The sequence below is a fragment of the Macaca thibetana genome, chromosome 4 (genome assembly GCF_024542745.1).
Source record: "Macaca thibetana thibetana isolate TM-01 chromosome 4, ASM2454274v1, whole genome shotgun sequence".
Lineage (NCBI taxonomy): Eukaryota > Metazoa > Chordata > Mammalia > Primates > Cercopithecidae > Macaca > Macaca thibetana.
Window position 1 is genome coordinate 28,110,978 of NC_065581.1, and position 12,853 is coordinate 28,123,830.

At 41.5% G+C, this 12,853-nt stretch overlaps 1 protein-coding gene across 2 annotated transcripts in view; it reads right to left on the reverse strand.

Annotated features, from left to right (window-relative positions):
- The window catches only part of ZSCAN31 (zinc finger and SCAN domain containing 31), a 28,327-nt gene that overhangs the window by 9,083 nt on the left and 6,391 nt on the right, over positions 1 to 12,853 (reverse strand). The window contains exons 2-3 of one of the 2 annotated variants that reach the window (XM_050788439.1): positions 6,159 to 6,298; positions 2,242 to 2,395 (exon numbers count right to left, since the gene is read on the reverse strand). The gene's annotated coding sequence lies outside the window, so the exon portion shown is untranslated. The remainder of the gene's footprint in view (positions 1 to 2,241; positions 2,396 to 6,158; positions 6,299 to 12,853) is intronic. The other variant, XM_050788441.1, reaches the window with a different exon arrangement.

The window sequence follows — 12,853 nt, forward strand, 5'->3', positions numbered from 1 at the left end:
AGAGGAAGAACTTAGATACCATGAGGAAACAGTCAAATCAAAAATTGGGGATGCACTACAGGAAGACTGGAAGAGCCTCCTTTTCAACAAGGCAATGGGATGGGAGGAAGGGAGGCAAAGGGTAAAATTGCCCTAGATTGAGACTTAACTACATGCAGTGAGTGGTCTATGATTGGATGCTAGTTGGTACAAACAGGTGTAAAAGACATCTGTGGAACAACAGGGGGTGGAGGGATTTAAACATGAACTAGGTGTTAGGTGAAGCGCCTACACTTAGTTGGGTGTGCTAATAATATTGTGGCTATGTAGGGAAATGTCCCTAATTTTTAGAGATGCATTAGAAACTAGAGGTGACAAGTTATGAGGTTTGTGGTTTTACAATATTTAAAGAAAACATTATATGCGACAAACATTGCATAATGTTGACTTATTAAATAAAAGTTACGTGTATATAGGAAATAAGGCTTTTGAATAAGGCTTTTGACAGGGAGCGAAGTCCACCCCTTCTCTACCTCTCGACCTCGGTTTCGCTGCTAAAGCTCCTCCCTCTCTAGGGGTCTCTTCCACCACCCTGTGAAAGGAGCTACCTAGCTTGCCTTAGGTAGATAGCAAGGGAAGGGTCCCTGGAGAGCCCGCCCCCGTCCATGGGTCAGTGTCTCATCTCCACATAGCATAAAACGCAGCCTGGGAAAACATTCACGTTGCAGACACCGATAAGGGAACTAGCACAGGGTGTTGTGCCTATAGATATGCCCACGGCTGCACAGATAGAAAAACCTCGGGCCGTTTGGATAAAAACTTGCACAGAACCTCCAGCTCACTCAGATAAGGGAACAAGGCCTGGCACATAATGCCTTTGTCCTTTGTATAGTCAGCAGGTTCCCAGGAAAAGTTTCTTCTCCTTTGTGGGTATGGGCACGGTGGGCTCTGGTAGGTTCCGGCGGGAGCTCTACTTTCCTTCATTAGCACGATAAGCCCAGCTTCTATGAATCATCGCCTCAGCCCCTGATTGGTCCGGGCCCAAGCTTTCACATCAGATTCTGATAGGTCCTGGGCCAAGCTAAGCCGCATCTATGAATCATCATTTCAGCTCCTGATTGGTCCTGGGCCAAGCTCAGTCAAGCGTTCGCCAAGACAGCCCGCAGACTAAGCGCATTCTCCTTTCCAGTCCACAAAAACGTCAGAACGGGCCCCATAGTGGGTACTCCGGGTCGGGAGCCTATCTCTGCTGGCAGAGAGCTTTTTCTTTTCGCTTATTAAACTTTCGCTCTAACCTCACCTTTTGTGTCTGCGCTCCTTAATCGTCTTGGAGGCAGGACAAAGAGCTCCGGGCGTTATCTCAGACAAGGAAAGGCTGTTTAGCCTTCAGGATCAGGGGCGGGACCTCCACCTACTCCACTGGGACTTCAGGCCAGTGAATGTGTAGGGGCGTGGGTCACGCCTGCGCAGACGTTCCCTCCCCGCCTACTTCGAGGCACAGACCTGAAATGTTCCGGGAGCCTGGCGGGTCGCGACCAGGGACCAAGACTCACCTTCGGGGCACCGGGAAGCTACGGAACAGGTGGCGGGGCTGCAGCACCCCAATGACCGATCAACCGCAAAGGCCGGAAATGCGTCAGCCGTTCTGAGCCCACTGGCTGAAGCCAGGCAACTCTTTCCTTTCTAGGAATTCCAGAGGTGGCTGCATCTTGGTGACTCCCTTATTGCAAAACCCGGGGCCAAAAATCCCAGCCTCACTGGTTACAAGGCGGAGAAATGCGGCGAGGGATTTCTATGGGGAGCGGCCCCCAGCATTTAGGAGCTAGATGGTCATCGAGACGCAAAACATTAGAGCTGGAAGGTGTTAGGAAGATATAAAGGAAGAGAGCGAGTAACAGGAGGCAATTCCACGGCCAAACAGGTTTATTCACAGGAATAAGCCTGCGAAGAGTTCCAGTCAGGAATCTGGCTGATACTCTGATCGCTTACAAGCTGAGGCTTTTATAATAAAGTTCCTATTGGGGAGGGGTTGGGGAAGTGCTGGCCAGTTGGAACTGTTTGCAGACTTTCCAACTGGGGACAGATGTGGTTAGGGTCATTGGGCTCTGTTGCGGTTAGGGCTGTAATGCTCTGTTGAAGCTGAGGGCAGGGTTAACATTTGCTTTGTTTCTTGAGAACACAGTCATCAAGGTTGTAAAATGGCATCACTATTGTTAGTCCTCACAGAAGAGACTTCATACTTTTTCTGTCTCTAATACTTACCTATGCTTCTCCTAGTCTGTCCACTTCCTCTGGTCTCTTTGACATCACAAAGGGGAGATGGTAATGGTGGGGACGAGAATACAGAGTTGTTTTTGTTGTGGTCTTGTTATTTTGTTTTTTACTCTCAAACCTCTGTCTTCTGGAATCCCAAAGCCTAGAAGAAGAGCATGTAAACAAGTAACTACGTAAAACTGATGCATGTGAAATGAAGTAAAATAAAATCAGTGCTTGTAAATCGATGAGGATAGTCTCTGGAACATATAAAATGCTAAGTACGATTGTAGGAAATAAATGTATGTATTAGTTTGAATTCGTGGCATGGAAGAGAGAGGAAAACTAATGGGGCAAAACAAGAAGCAGCAGGAATCTGCCAGTGTGCACTGGAAAAGGAGCAAAGGAAATAAATTTCTGGGAGAGGGAATCAAATGTACAAAAGCAGAACTGGGGTGAGATCCTTTGGTACATCCACAGAACTGGGCTGATCAGCATGACTGGAGAGTGGATTATGTGGCAGGGGCACCAGCTCTTTCTTTTTTTGGATCCCTAACCAAGGAATTTGAGCAATCTGATCAAATTTACTTCTAGAAATGTTATATTGGCAGCCATGTGGGGATGGACTGTAAGGAAATGAGTCTACAAGCAGGGAGACCAGCTAGGAGACTACTACAAGAATCCAGGGTAGAGAGAGTGAGGGCCTGAATCAAGGCAGTAGCAATAGAAATCGAGAAGACAGATAATACATGTTAAGAGGTTGAATTGATTTTTTACAATTCATTCATTCCATATATAGGAAATCCATATATAGATTTCCATTGAATGCTATCTTTGTGCCAAGGGCTTGCTGGATATAATAATGAAGGACACAAGGTCCTCATCCTCATGGGGTTTATAATGTAATGAGGAATACAGACAGAGGGAGATCCATTTTATACAATTCAAGAGACCCTACTTGAGAAAAAGAATTCAAAATTACAAGTACAAACATAGGTATGAAAATGGAGATTTAGGTCAGGTGTAATAGCTCACACCTGTAATCCCAACACTTTGGGAGGCCAAGATAGGAGGATCTCTTGAGTCCAGGAGTTCAAGACAAGCCTGGGTGACATAGTAAGACTCTGTCTCTACAAAAAATAAAAAATATTAGCCAGGTACAGTGACTCATGCTATTAGTCTCAGCTACTGGGGAGGCTGGGCAGGGAGAATCAGCAGTTGTAGTAGCCATGATCATGCCACTCCACTCTAGCTTGAGTGACAGACTGAGACACAGTCTCCAAAATTAAAAATAGATATATAAATAAAAAAAAAGAAAAGAAAGAAGGAAAAAGAAAAAAAAATTGAGATTTAGCATGGAAAATGGGCCAGGCATGGTGGTTCACGCCTGTAATCCTAGCACATTGGGAGACTGAGGCAGGCAGATTGCATTAGCTCAGGAGTTCAAGACCAGCCTGGGCAACATGGTGAAACCCCATCTCTACCAAAAATACAAAAATTAGCCAGGCATGGTGGCACATGCCTGTGGGTCTGAGGTGGGAGGATTGTTTGAGCCTGGGAGGTGGAGGTTGCAGTGAGCTGAGATTGTGCCACTGCACTCCAGCATGGGTGACAGAGTGATACCCCATCTCAAAAAATAATAATAATAAATAATAAAAATAGAATGGAAAATACATTCTTTATATCACATTACAATTTTTTTTTTGAGATGGGGTCTCATTCTGTCAACCAAGCTGGGGTGCAGTGGTGTGAGCATAGCTCACTGCAGCCTCAAACTCCTGGGCTCAAGCAATCCTCTTGCTTCTGCCTCCTAAAGTGCTGGGATTAAAGGTGTGAGCTGCTGTCACCACACTCGGCCATACTACAGATTTTAAAGTCTCCCAACCATCACAAACAAAAATCAGAAAAATAACAAAATATTTTTATTATTTAACTGCCTGACACCTATAGTAACTCTCCCCTAATTTGTTGGCTTTATGTTCTTGGACTGCTTCTTCATACGTTAATTTCATAATTTAAATTTTTCTAGAAAGAATAAAAAGTTAATGTAGCCTTTCCTCTAGCATAGTTGATCAAAAGCTTTTCAAATTGTTGACATTTGAGTAAACTTCTATCAAGTTTCTTTCAATTATGACCTACAAGATTTCAGGACATTAAAATTTTTTTATGTGGGGACTAATCTGAGAATCTCTGTGTTGATGACACATTAACTAGTTGGTCTTAGATGTCCTCATTGCCAATGGCATATTATGTTGTTTTTGTCAATATCGGTATTTTGTGTCAAATGTGCAAGAAATTTAAATCTCTTTTCAATGTGTTCAGTGATTCACTTTTCTTCACTAGAGAATTAATCCAAGAGCCTATTTTTTACCATATTCAAAGTTTAGCTTTTTTTCTTAATGAGTTGCTGATTTCATATACTTTGACATTGTTTCTTTTGTTATAATTTGCTTCCTGATGTCAGAATAATTTCCATTGATTTTATTATCTTTCTTTTGTTTCTCATTCCATGAACTTTTTTGGCAGGGGGTGGGGAAGGAGTCTTGCTCTATTTCCCAGGATGGAGTGCAGTGTCTCGATCTCAGCTCATTGCAACCTCTGCCTCCCGGGTTCAAGCGATTCTCATACCTTGAGTATCTGGGATTACAGGCATGTGCCACCACGCCCAGTTAATTTTGTATTTTTAGTAGAGACAGGGTTTTGCCATGTTGGCCAGGCTGGTCTCAAACTCCTGACCTCAGGTGATCTGCCCACCTTGGCCTTCCAATGTGCTGGGATTACAGGCATGAGCCACCATGCCCAGCCTCCATTAATTTTTAAATTTAAATTTGCTCTCAGTTCTTTAATAAATTATTTCATTTTGTAATTTAGCATTTATTGCTTAAATCATGCCAAAATATCTTTTCAAATTGTAGTTAAAATGATTTATTTCTAAGATAGTGTCCCCTTACCAGATGCTAAAATTCTCTGTTGTTATTTCAGTGCCACTCAACAAGAGAAAAATAAGAGATGGGGAGTCAGAAATGGAAACAAACAAACAGTGGTTTAAACACCTGTTGCTAAAATATCCATTTTTTCCCGTCAAATTTTGCAAGTTTATGAACCATGTAAACACATTGCTAGGTATCATTCCAGGCCAGGGCATTTGAAGAAACATGCAAATGTAGAGTCACTTATGCTTTATAGACTTAAAAATAAACCCATTTCTGAATAAGTAAGTGCTGCAGTGGAAATAGACAGGAATCTGATGACTGTTACAGTAATTACAGTACCCATCTTTAATTTATCACAGCCTAATTGGAAATAATATTGTATCACTTCACATTTTAGTCTTAGTTGCATATTTAACACTTTCCATTTCACATATAGACAGAAACTTACAACACTATTATTCCTTTGCTCTTGCCCATTGATATGGTTTCGCTGTGTCCCTACCCAAATGTCATCTTGAATTGTAGTTCCCATAATCCCTACATGTGGTGGGAGGGGCCCAGTGGGAGGTAATTGAATCATGGGGTGGTTTTCTCCGTGCTATTCTCATGATACTAAGGTCTCATGAGATCTGAGGTTTTATAAGGGGTTTTCCCCTTCACTCTGTTCTCTTCTCTCTCCTGCCACCATGTGAAGAAGATGTTGCTTCTCCTTCTGCCATGATTGTAAGTTTCCTGAGGTCTCCCCAGCCATGCAGAACTGTGAGTCAATTAAACCTCCTTTCTTTATAAATTACCTGGTCTTGGGTATTTCTTCATAGCAGCATGATAACAGACTAATACACCCATCTTTTGTAGTACTATTCTTATATATTTTACTTCTCTGTATGTTGTAACTGCCAGCTTAAAATGATACTATTTTTACTTTAAATGATCCCTTGTTTTTTAAAGAAATTAACTAAAAAGCAAGGCTTTTATATTCACATGCATATTCACCATTCTGATGCTCTTCATTCCTTCTTGTAGATCTGAGTTTCCAGCCTCACCTCCCTTCGGTCTGAAGATTTTTTGTTTTTCTTTAGGGTTTGGTTTTGGTTTGGTTTGGTTGGTTGGTTTTCCATGCAGGTGCAAGTCTGCTGGAGAAGGATTTTTCAGTTTTCATTTAATAGAAAATGTCTTTATTTCACTCTTATTTTTGAAGGACATTTCCACTGGATTTAAAATTCTGGGTTAGGAGTGACATCAGAAAGATGGCAGAATTGGAAGTACTAGCCCTGTTCCCCTACAGAAATGCTGATTAACAATTATATATGGATCAACATATCCTTATGAGAATTCTAGAATCAAGTTAAAAAGTTGCAGTACCCCAGGTGAGCTAAAAGCCAAAACTGCTACATTGAAATGGGTAAGAAGTACAATTTCACTTTACACAATGTCTTAGTCCAGTCAGGCTGCTATAACAAAATACCTTAAACTGAGTAATTTATAAACAACAGAAATTCATTGCTCACAGTTCCGAAGGCTGAGAAGTCCAAGGTCAAGGCAATAGCAGATTTGGCATAGAGTGAAAACTTTTCTCTACTTTATAGATATGGTGCGTTCTATGTGTCCTGTTTTGGTAGATGGGGCAAATAGGCTCCCTCTAGCCTTTTCTTATAAGGGCACTAACCCCATTCATGAGGGCAGAACTCTCATTACCTAATCACTCCCAAGTCCTCACCTTTTAATGCCATCACCTTGGGGGCTAGGTTTAAATGTAAGAATTTTGGGGGAACATAAACTTCAGACCATAGGGGTCATGTCAGCCCTTCCCCCAAGTGGGCACAGCTCAGAGCTAGGTGACAATGTCCTGGCTTATGAATTCTTTCTTGGGAGAAAGAAAAAATTGGAGCATGCATCCTCTGTTCTGGCTCTTTGGAGGGTGGCCCAAGGGACTGGTTTCTATCTTACCTCATTCGGAGAGCTGAGGGAACTGTCATAGTTTGGATGCCTGGGAGCCACTAAAAACAAAGAAGAGTTGGGGTAGCTTATGAGCTGCATAAATAACCCTGAGAAATAGCATGGGCAAAAGAATGATCAGGGCCTTGCATTGTTGGCATATACTGTAAGACGTGTCGGAACACAAAAGGCCCTAGAAAGAATGTTCTACTAATATTTTTTTTAGAATTTAAGTAGAAAACGTATTTATAATGACTTTGAAATGGTAGAGCTGTTTTTGAGGACCACAGATGCGTTGGAAGAAAGCAATGGAATTGGGTGATTATGAATGTAAGGCGAAGTGAAAAATTCAGAGACATTCCTGGTACCATATAAAGAGTCTCCTTCAGCCACAGGGCAGCAAAGGCTGAGGATCAGGCCTGGGGCTCAGCTGAATGTGTAGCAGAGCTTGAGAAAAGATGTCACATCCAGCAGGCTTGCTACGCTAATGCCAGAGAGCTAATTGGAAAGAAATGGAACTCTACAATTGAGGATACGGGTATCTAGGCCAAAGCACTAAAAAGTCTTGACTCCTCAGATTCTCCTGAACCCTATGGACCTTCAAAAGTATCCCATTCCTCCCTAGTGTTCTCTACTTGCTTGAAGATGTGTGCCCGCTCAGGACACACCTCACCACCACAACTGGACACTACGTTAGTTCCTAGGGTTACATCACAGCAAAATCTGGCTAGATAAGTACTGGGTCTGCAAAGGGAGTAAAAACACTATCTATCAAAGTTGCTGTAGGACCTAGCCAACACGTAGTGTCAGAACCTAGGATCATACATATAGAATTGGATCCTAAGAGAGCTGGGTCAACAGGAATCTGATATATAAACTTGGATAAGAAAGAATGTATCAAAATAGAGACACTCTACTATGATTTAATATTCTGGCAAGGGCCCTGGGAGATGTTGCTTATATACAGATGAATATTATTTGATCCATAGTACTTTTTTAAAAAATCAAGGGTAAGTGATAAGGCTGAGGGCAACTATCATAATAAAAAGTCTCAAGTCCTTCTGCGGTTTTTGGACTAGAGCTAATTCTTAGAACTGGCTGTGTCCCCAAGAGGACAGACCATGTAGGACTAAACCAAATAGCATATGGAACATTTCCCCAAGTCTTCTACAGAAAGACTGCAGTCCAGGACATTTATTTAGTTAGATATATATTGGAGAAAGGAGGAATATCCAAAGCTTTTTAGGATGAACCTTTTACACAAAGTGTGAGTTGACATTGATACCTAGGTACCCAAAGTGTCATTGTGGCCTCCTGTTAGGATGTGGGCATATAGGGGCCAGATAAGAAATGAAGTTCTGGCCCAGATAAGGCTCATATTGGGTCAACAGACACTCTCTGCCTGCATTGGTCATTTCTCTCATTTCTGAATATAAAACAATATATATTACTCTCATTTCTGAATATAAAAATATGAACATACTTTAGAGTTGGAGTAACCCCACGTTGATCATTTGGGCTAGGGTTTATTATAGAATTATTGTACTGGAAAAAGCCAAGTGGTTGTTTCTGAAACTGCTACCCATTCCCCAACCAAGAGTACTCAGAAAAAAATTTTTGCATCTCCGTGGGAGTGGAAAGGTTAATATCAATCTTAAAGATGAAAAGAATACAAAGGTGGTAGACATGATTATCCCCCACCTTTATCTCACCAGCTCTCTACAAAGCCAGGCAGACTCTGAAGAATGACAGTTAACTACTGCAGACTCAACCAAGTAGTAGCCCCAGTTGCAGCTACAATGCTATATGCAGTATATTTTCTGTAACAGATTAATATGACTTCAGGTACATAATGTGTAGTCATTGATTTGGTAAATGCATTCTTTTCCATCCCTCTTAGAAAGGAGGAACAAAAGCATGAAAAGATACACAAAGGTTTCTATTTCTGGTTGTTTCCCAGGGGCTATGTTATCTCTCCTGCCCCCTATCATATTATAGTCAGAAGGGATGTGGACTAAAGGTACAATTCTAAGGGTGTTATATTGGTTCACTCTACTGATAATGTATTATTCAGACCACATGAGCAAAATGTGATATGTTGGAGGCCTTGTTAGGATACATTTTCTACAGAAGCAGGGAAATATATTCAATTAAGATGTAAATGGAAAGGTAGGGCTGCCACAAAGGTTTTTTGGCCTCTTTTTTCTAAGACATCAGCGACAAAAGGAGTCACTACCCTGGCAGAAGTTAATGGTTCCAATATATCTTCAATGATATATTCTTCAATGAAGAATTATTCTTCAATAATATTCTTCAATGAAGAATTATTATAATTCTATCAGATCCACCAAGATACCAGATTGGATAGGTCCAGCAACAGTGCCTCACAAGATATGTGTGGTATGTTCAGCATTGGACATGTGCAGGACTAGAGGGCAAATAAGCTTTCTGAGTAGGTGGCCCACATGTTCCTGTCATCCATCTCAACTGCACTAGCACCTATCTTTGAGCTCATCCTTGTGACTATAGGAGTGTGTGATAATTGTGTTTGGTGGAGTTTCCTTATGACTAATTGACAGAGGAGGAAAAATACTGAGTTTGGATTATTTGGGTTAAGTATCATGGTATGTTAGTAAAGGCTGAAAATGGATGGTGGCTATCTTAGAATTCCTCTCTGATGTGATCCTGGCATTAGTAGTCAAGGGAATTCCATCCAATGGGCAGAGTTTTGAATGGTACATCTAGTTAGGTGCAGTTAGTTATCTATATGGCTACAGGTAAAAATATATATAGTACATTTAGGGTAATGATGAATGTCATGTCTGGTTTTTAGGGAACTAGAAGAAAAAAGATTGGGCCAGACATGGTGGCTAACACCTGTAATCCCAGGACTTTGGAAGGCCAAGGCAGGTGGATCACTTGAGGTCAGGAACTCCAGATCAGCCTGGTCAACATGGTGAAACCAGTTCTCTACTAAAACTACAAAAAAAAAGAGAAAAAATTAGCCAGGCATGGTGGCATGTGCCTGTAGTCCCAGCTACACAGGGGGCTGAGGCAAAAGAACTGCTTGAACCTAGGAGGTGGTGGTTGCGGTGAGCTGAGATTGCACCACTGTACTCCAACCCGGCAACACAGTGAAACTGTGTCTCAAAAAAAAAAAAAAAAAAAAGAAAGTAAAAGAAAAAAGAAAGAAAGGAAAGAAAAATGATTGGAAGATTGAAAACAAAGCGGTCTGGGAAAGAGTCATGTGGATGGACCTATAAGAGTGGGAAGAAAGTCCAAAGATCTCTGTTGTACACATTAAAATCCATTATAGAACGTTCACCATGGAAAAGGCAATGAACAAATAAGCAGACAGAATGACCTTGCTGGTTTATATTAACCAGCCTCCATCATTAGCTACCCCAGTGCTGGCAGGATGGACTCATGAACAAGGTAAACATAGCAGCAGAGATGGAGGCTATCTATGCCTAACAGCATGGTCTCTCCCCGCTCAGTGGCGCCTGGCTATAACTGAATGTCCAACTTACTTGCAACAAAAATTAATATTGAGTATTGATACGGTAACACATCATGAAGGGACCAATCCCATCAGTGGCAAGTGATTCATCTTGAATCGCTAGAATTAACAAATATTCTGGTGTGGGTTTGCCTCTTCTGCTCACAGGACTCAGCTAGTACTATTATCCAAGAACATACAGAATCACTGATCCACTGACATAGGATCTGGCATAACTTCACATAGGTTCAAAGAAGGTGTAGCAGTGAGCACATGACCATGGGATCCACTGGTTCTATCACACACTTAGCCACCAGGAGCATGCTGGCCAGATAGAGCATAGCTTTGAAAGCATAGCTAAAGTACCAACTTACATATGATACCCTGAAACAATGGGGTGTCATCCTTCAGAGCAAAGTATAAACACCCTAAAACAATAATTATTATGTAGTGTTTGTTTCCTAGTATGCAAGTATACATGCCTGGGAACAAAGTATAAGTAGCTCTGAATTCCCTCACTCCTAGTGATCCACATAGGGAAAGATGTGCTTTCTATGTACCCTCTTGATTCTAGGCTCTGTGAGTCCAAAAGTCTTTGTTCCTAGAAGAACATTTTCACCATGACAAATACGGAGTCCCTGTAAACGGAAAGGTAGGGCTGCCACACAGATTTTTTCGCCTCCTTTTTCTGACATCAGCAGACAAGAAGAGGAGTCACCACCCTGGCAGAAGTTGATGGTTCCAATATCAAGAGAAGGTAAGGCTGCTGTTACACAGTGGGGACAGGGAAAAGTGAAGTTTGTCACTCATGTTATCCATTAGGTTGTCTCTTGCTTCTTGCTTCTCCTCTACAATCTTTTTATTTTTATTTTTTTTTTAATTTTTATTTATTTATTTTTTAGACTGAGTCTCACTCTGTGTCTCCCAGGCTGGAATGCAGTATGCAGTGGCATGATCTCAGCTCACTACAACCTCTGCCTCCCAGGTTCAAGCAATTCTCATGCCTCAGCCTCCTGAGTAGCTGGGATTACAGGCACCCGCCACCACACCTGGCTAATTTTTGTGGTTTTAGTAGAGATGGGGTTTCACTGTGTTGTCCAGGCTAGTCTTGAACTCCTGACCTCAAATGATTCACCTGCCTCAGTCTCCCAAAGTGCTGGGATTATAGGTGTGAGCCATGGCACTCAGCCTCCTCGGTACAATCTTTATTATTAAATGGACAAGTGCAACAGCCACAATCTGAGAGGAACATAGTTACCAGAGTGTTTTGGTCACCTACCAGGTAAACTACCTAAATGATCACAGATGATAGTAAAGGATGAGGGGAATCTAGAATGGATAGTAGAGGAGAGAGACAGTAAATATCCTTTATGACTTTAAGATATGCTACAACACTAGGAACTGTACATCTTTTTACTAATCTATTCTTATAAATTTCCTCAGGAAGAAAGGAAATTATAAATATTCCTCTGGAATAGTTATTTCCGTTTCTTACTATACCAAACAAACAGGAGAGTAGGTAGCTGATGTCTCTTAATTGAGCCTGTCTCTGGGAATTTTCCTTGGTCAGAAAGTTGCCTCACAGAAGGTTACATTCCTTCCACCTCATGCCCCTTACATCAAGGCAAAGCAATTCTTAAGGACTGTCCCATCCCTTGAGCTCCTGAGAGGATCAGCTGGAGCCTCTCTTGTAACTGCACCACAGTTCAACTACTCTGCCTAGCCCTATTTCTTTAACTTCTCTTGAGTGTTATTCCTGAAAGCACAACTCACTAAAATTCTTGCTTAAAAATCCCAGAGTAACCTTATCTCTGATACCCTCTATAGTTCACTCCACCTCAGCCAATCTGGCTCTCTTGCTGTTTCCTCTACCAGGAACACTCTTCCTTAGATATGCAGAGGGCTAACTCCTTCATCTCCTTCAGATCTTGGCCAAAATGTCACCAGACTTACACCATCTTATTTATATTGAAGTTAGCCCCCTCTCATGCCAGGACTTCTCATCTCTCTACCCTGATTTTCTTCTTTTTCTTCCTCTCCTTTCCCTTTTTAAAATCACAGTGCTTATCAACTTCCATTCCAGTTTATGTATTTATTTATTCTGCTTAATTCTTTTCTTTGTTTTTGTTTATTTTATTTATTTATTTATTTTTGATTCAGTCTCCCTTGGAACATTAGCTGTATGAGAACAGGGGTCTTTACCTTTTATTGCCCTTGTTATATCCTGAGCATCTGAAACTATGTCTGGCCTAGA